The sequence below is a fragment of the Phalacrocorax carbo genome, chromosome 2 (genome assembly GCF_963921805.1).
Source record: "Phalacrocorax carbo chromosome 2, bPhaCar2.1, whole genome shotgun sequence".
Taxonomy (NCBI): domain Eukaryota; kingdom Metazoa; phylum Chordata; class Aves; order Suliformes; family Phalacrocoracidae; genus Phalacrocorax; species Phalacrocorax carbo.
Window position 1 is genome coordinate 166,702,374 of NC_087514.1, and position 6,899 is coordinate 166,709,272.

Consider the following 6,899-nt stretch of genomic DNA (forward strand, 5'->3'; position numbering starts at 1 on the left):
TTCTCTGGTAACCACAGGACTTTCTTTAGCAGTGGAGTCCTGAGAGGAAAATGCCAGCTCTTGGGAAACCTGCAATAAACCCAAATGCCATTTGAAGGGGAGCGAGAGTTATTTGGGGGAGTGTCTGGCAAGAAAAAGCTGAAGGAAAAGAAGACATGAGTCTAATCCAGAGGGATTCATCCAATCCAACACAATTATTCTTGTTGATTATTGTGCACATTTTTCTGATCAGCTCCTTTCTGCCGATGTGATGCTGCTGAGTCCTAATTTGTACAGTGAGGAAGACAGGTCTTTGTTGCATTCTGAAACATTTCCTTAGAGAAAAGTAGCTGGGGGTTTTGGGGAATGGGGTCTTAAGTTTCTGCAAAGAAATCAGAAGTTAAATATCTGGAATTCTGCAAAAGGCATGATGAAAATACATCTTTCCCTCAGTCACCCAGCTAATTACAGCAATGGTCAGAGGTCTTGCCTTCTCTTGGATGTAACTCAGTCATGCCTTGATCATTCACCTTCCCACCAACATCTTCCCTGATCTTGTTATGGATTTGGGGTAAAGGCGATTTCATAAATCTTCAAATGCATCTGAGATCTTCCTTGCGTTCAGCCTAACAGTAGAAATTGACCCAAAATTCATCCCACACTGACAAATACCCACTGAGCCCCAGAATTAAAGATAAGTCTACTTTATCTTGAGTGCTTCCCCAAAATTCATTGGCTGGCCAGGGGTAAACCCTGGTTAGGGGGGGTTAGGTAGCAATGTAGGTGTTCAGGAGGTCCATAATTTGTGGGTAAATCACCCCTTGACACTATTGGAAATTTTTAAGTAGGATGGCTGGGCGGCTTTTAAGCAAGCTGCCAGAGGCCATCACATGCCCACTATGCTTATTTTTAGCCTCGGTGGTTTACACAAGAAGTACCTCTTCAGAGAGAAAGGAGTGCCTCTGGAAATTTCAGTGTGGCACCAATGGCTGGTTATTATGCCAAGCAGGCAGTCCCCTTGGGCTCATAAGCCACAGATAAAGATAACCAGCCAACATGAGGGAAAGAGTGATTTACACATGGGTAATGAAATTGCAGGGTCTCAGCCACTGGGAAAATAAACTGGTTGTTTTATAGAGATGTGAGGCTGAGGCAAAATGGCTTGAGCTTGGAATTTTCTTTTTGTCTCCCCATTCCTCTCCCCTCAAAGTGTCGCGATCAATCCCATGTTCAAAAGACCTGCAATGGGACTGGCATGGAGCAGCAGGACTGGGAATGTCTGGAAATGCATTCTGGCATAAAAAGAAGACCCTAGGTATAATCTAGGGACTTCTAAGAACATCAGAATGCCCAAATTCATGGCCAAGGCTTTTGGGGTACTCCAGTAACTAAGCCATCTGATGAACACCAGGGTCACTCTGTACATGCTCCCTCCATGTATCTTCCTCTCTCTACATACATATATATATAAATGTATTTGTGCATCTGTGTGTGTATGTGTAGGAAAACATGGATACACATCCCTCCATGTATCTTCTTAGACTCTGCATGCCTCATGTGTCCATATTGTTGGATTTGGCATTACTTCCCAATACAGCCATACCTGGGTGTGCAGCAGTCCCCCCGACTCCATCTCAAACCAGAAACAGGAGTCCTCTCCAAGAAGACCCAGGCCCAGGCAACCAAGAGGACACGATAACAGGGTACATGGTGGCAAGTCTGGAAGAAGCCTGTTACAGGTATATTACATTTCCGTAGAATAAGTTGGAAAGGACCTCTGGAGGTCTTCTGGTCCAACTCTAAGCTCTTCTGGTCCTGCTCTAAGCAGGTCCAACTTTTAATGTCAGATCCAACCTCAAAGCGTGTTCAGGGCCACATTCTCTTGAGTTTTGAGTATCTCCAGGAATGAGGATTCCACAAACTTTGGGCCCTTGTTTCATTTTCTGACAACTATCAGTGTAATTTTTTTGGTTTTTTCTGGTGTCTTATCAGAAATTTCTTGCAATTTAAATCGGTTGTACCTCATCCTTCTGCTCCCCTTTAATTTTCAGTCTTTCTCAATCTTTTTTGACAGGGATCTGTTAAGAATAGACATTGTCTGTTAAGAGGAAGTTACACAAGAGGTTTTCAGTGCACCAGGGCATCAATATCCAGTTTAAATGATTAAAGGGGTCTCATACATAGAGTGCTTAAAATGCTCTTATCGTAATGACTATTTTTATTGTGTACTCATCTCCTTCCTCTGTGTCACAGTGAAGATGCAAGAGGAAGAGTCTGACACAGAAAGAGAGGAAAACAAGCTCAGGGGAGGAATTATTTAGGAAAAGCTTTAGAGGGGAAACGGGGGGACAGAGAAGGTACCTCTGTTTTACAGTCGAGCTCCCTGATTTTATCCATCAGAAAGAGATGCCACCCAAAATGAGTCCCTCAGGGACCCTCCCTGGGTTTGTCACTGCTCCAGGGCTTGACTCCTGCAAGCTCAAGTGCCTTGAAGGATCTTGCTAGGCTTCTACAGATTTTTTCTTCAGGGGGGCACTCAGCTCTCAGGACAATTAGTGCCTCGATGAACTGAGGGTATCAGGAACAGAAGAGAGTCCTGGAGACACCAGTCGTTGCTGACTTTTGCACTCGAGGCACACTGTGATTACAAAAGCCAGCTTCACTCAGCATAGACCACCCTGTCCCCAGTTCCTCTCATGCAGACACAAACGTGAGAACCAGCCGGTCTCACAGGGTTAACAATTCTAGGTCAGCCAGCTTTTCCGAGCGTTTTCCCTTGAGTAAGGCCATTCCTCCACATAGGCAAGTTTTCCAGACAATATCCGTCACTTCTTTTGACTCAAACCACGCTAACCCTCTCTTGTGGTTGCTCCTGGCTGGCCAGATCCCCTCGTACGGGATGTTACAGCTCATGCTCGTAGCTGCACTACCTCTGCAGTCACACGCTCTTATCTAAGCTCTGTTGTCACTGCTTTCCTCGCCACCGCTGAGTCTGGCCTTCAGCTCCCTTTGACTTAACGCGATTGTTCTGCTCTTGGTGCTGTCTATGCTTTTGCCCATAGTTCTGTGTGGGGGTGAGTTTCCAAAAATGCCTCTCATGCTATTGAAACAAAGAGTGTTTTCACTCCAGATACACAGCGCAGGCCTCGAAAACGTAACCCACTCATCTCCACGTTGCCTTTGAGAGGCTGAAGAAAGAGTTTGCTATGCTGGCACACGCACCACCCCAAATTTACATTAAAGCCTTGCTACGATGAATGGGGTGAGCTGCCCCCCTCCACACTTCTGTTGCAAGCCCTCTGCAAAGGCTGGCATGGACCTGGATGAATAATGGGGGTTTTGGTTCACTGGCTGAGTTGAAAACTAAGGAAAAAGGGGAGGGAGGAGGAAGGAAAGAATTCAGCAGACAAGATAAAAGTGCTTTTGGACAATTACTTTTTTCTGACCTTTCCATTTTGGATCAATCTGAGAAATTTCATTTGACACAAAACTCAATATTTCATTTAATCCTGGAGTTATTTAGCCCTGCTGTTGATGCTTCATCTTTGAATTTAAAGTCACTTCATAACAGGGGCATTCTATAAGGCAAAAGATGAAAAGTTTTATTTTCGAGTGCAAGGGCTACACGGCAGTTTGTCCTCAACCCCATGTGGTGTCCCTGTGGGCCTACGACATTTTTATTCACGAGTGCATGGGGTTTTTTTTTCTGTTCAGGGTGCCTGATACAGTGGGAAGGCTGTCCCACCACCTGCGAGAGCAATACGTTTACAGCGTGAGCCTGTGGGTGGGTGTTTCATGACTCGCAAATAAAGCATGAGCTTGTGTGGGCACGCAATTCCTGCCGAGACAGCGCTGCAGGGCTGCGCCAAACCCTGTGCGCTCAGCTGGCGCTTCGCAAGACGCACAACGCGTACAGAGCTGAGACACGGTAACGTGTTCCCTGTGTCCTACACGTGCAAATTGTCTCCCAGAAAGTGGTCCACAGCACCTTAAGATGTAAGCGGTGCACTGCGGTGCCGGTACAGACCAGACTCACATGTGCACAGGTGGGTGGTAGCTCGTGATGCATCATCAAGGTCATTCCGGCTTGCACCAGTGCTGAAACTGGCCTCTGGTGGATCCATGGAGATCCTGGTCACTGGGAACCCAACCCTATGGGTGTCATGGGGAGCTCAGGGACTCAGACTTCCAATCCTGTCTTGGGTTCAGCTCAAACAGCCATTAATTACTCCATTCATCTAATAATGCCAGCCAAGGAGATAAGAGGGATGCAGAAAACCACACTGAAATACAATTCTGCCCTTCCCTGTGACCAAGCCCAACATAGCCTCTCTTTGTCATCCACATGACTCTAGTTATCTAATGTTCCATATTTGTATGTGACAAACTTACTGCACAATCCCAAAGAGGCAATAAAAATAAAAATAAAACTACATAATAATTAAACTACATTAAAATAAAAATTAATAAAAAATAAAATATAAAAAAAAAAAAAAGAAAGAAAGAAAAGCCAAATCTATTCTTTTCCCTGTCCATGAACCTTTTTCTGGTCAGGTGAATACTCTAATAAAAGTTCATTTGCCTGATTGCTGTTCACAGACTTTGGTGAGCAGTATAGGGTCTGGAGGTGGCAGTCATGAACTTCACGTGGATTTGCTGGTTTATAGACCAGAGTAAGTGGGAAATGAGAGGAAGCTTCCAGAATGTTGTCTGCAGAGGACAGGAAGGTTTGGGAGGGGTTTCTTCCACCAGCCGTGCAAATGAACGCATTCTGCAATGCCCTGGGCTCTGCAATACTTTCCTACCTCCTACATCAATTCCTTCCCCTCACTGTTTGTCCCTCAAGCTTCACCCTTTTCTACATTCATATCCCATTTCTTTTGCTTCTAGGCAAACCCCAGACCCCCACCAAAAAACGCTATCCCAAGATTATTGCTTTCTAGGAAGATAAATGTCTGGCTACCGAAAAAAAAGAGGTTCTATGCCCTCACACATTTCAGCATCCCTTTGAGACATCACAGCCGGTTTGTCCATTTTTCAGGAGATCTCAAAAGCCAAAGTCTTTTTCAATATGGATGGTTAAACTACTTCAGATAAACCAAAATATTCCATTTTCCCTCTTTTGTCCCTCAACTGGATTTGTTTTATAGTCTCTGTAAAGAGAATTAACATCGAGATGAGGAAATGTATGTCTTTCTTGTATGAGTTCAGGAGAACTACTCATCTTTGGAGCATATGATGCTGCTGGGTGGGAAGGTGAACCCTGGGGAACTGGGATTGCTCAGCCCACAGCCCTCAGCACTTCTAGATCATTGGAAGGAAAAGAACTCCTGAGGAAACTTGCCTGCATGATCTGAATATGCTTTACAAGCTATATTCTTCCAACACAGACAAGCAGCCATGTGGGCTGTGATAAACAGTATGTCACTCGTTGTGCAAGATTGTCAAGAAAAAATGAAGTTGAGAGGCTCAGATGCAAGTTTGTAGGAGCTGAACTACCTTCCTAGTCCTGTCATGGGCTCTGTGGGTGACCCCCCCCATCTCCTGCACCTTGGCTCCTCAGCAGTGAATGAGGCTCCTGAGCCTCCAGGCGTGGGAGAGGCAGAGGCTAAGGGTGCAAGAACCATCTCCAAATGGTTTATTGGGTACTTAGCACACGTGAATCCCAACTCTGATATAAGCTAGGAAGTGCAGGAGAAACCAGCCTTAATCTCTTACAGAAAGCAACAAAGCGGGCCTCCATTTTTTGAAGTTCCTTAGAAATGACCTTTACAGAGTGATGAACTTAATTTACCTCAGAAGGATGAGCTGTTTCTAGTGTGATTCAAAGCTACAACCACAAGGATTACTGCCAAGGCAACTGCATGCATGGGTAATTCAGTAATTCCCTCCACTGCCTGCCTGTGAGCTAAGCCTATGTGAAGACTCTGAATGCCGCCAAGGTGTGCAGCGTTGCGGACTAATAGCATACTTTATGATACCACTCACCTACTGAAGATGCCAGGTCCAAGCAATGGAGAGAATTCAACAGGTCTCCGTGTGATGGTAAAAAAAAATAGCAGCATTATTGAATGCATCCAGCTTGAGGTCAGGGGTTAATGAAAGTCAGATGAAGATGCCAGCTCTTCCATGTGCTGCTGGCTGGGAGATGGCTTCTCAACCAAAATCCTACAGAGTCACAAAAGAGGGGGGTTTTGCAAGATGCAAAAAGCTGCAGGCAACTGCAAGCCCTACCGGTTTACAAAAACAATTTGATCAGAAAATAAGACTTGTGTTTCTTCCAGTCTCTAGACTGACCACAGAGAGTGCACTTAGTTAAAAGCCAGGATGATTCCTAACAGACATTCATTTTTAATGATCTCACAGAGTACTATAAAAAACTGAGAAACAATTTTTATTATTATCATTATTATTACTTTAAGTATGGTGTCAAACTCTCCATGGCTCTAAATCAGTGCAATTCTGGGAAATTCGGCTGCAGAATTGACTCACAGATTTTATTAAGAGTCGATACCCTTCCAGAAGATTTACTGTCATCAAACCCAATGTAACAGAGACAGCGCAGAGATGACTGTGAAACTGGAAGGACAATGGCATACATTAGGCCAGATTTGAAGACCTCATAATCCATCTCGCTTTAAACCCTACAAATCAGTAAGAGGATATTTGGAGGTTCTTATTATAGAGACATAACACTATTTCTTTATTCTCTGCCCAGACAACTCTTTTACAACAGGTGATAAACAAACAGCCTTCATTACCATGTGATTGCATTACCCTTTGGGTCAAATCCAATTATATGAGCATCTTCCTTCTCCAAACGTCTCTGATTAGTTTATACCCTCTGAAATTATTCATTTCCTCAACTAACGTCCTCTTCCCTGGTAAATAGTACCTATTTACATACATCTTCAGCCTCA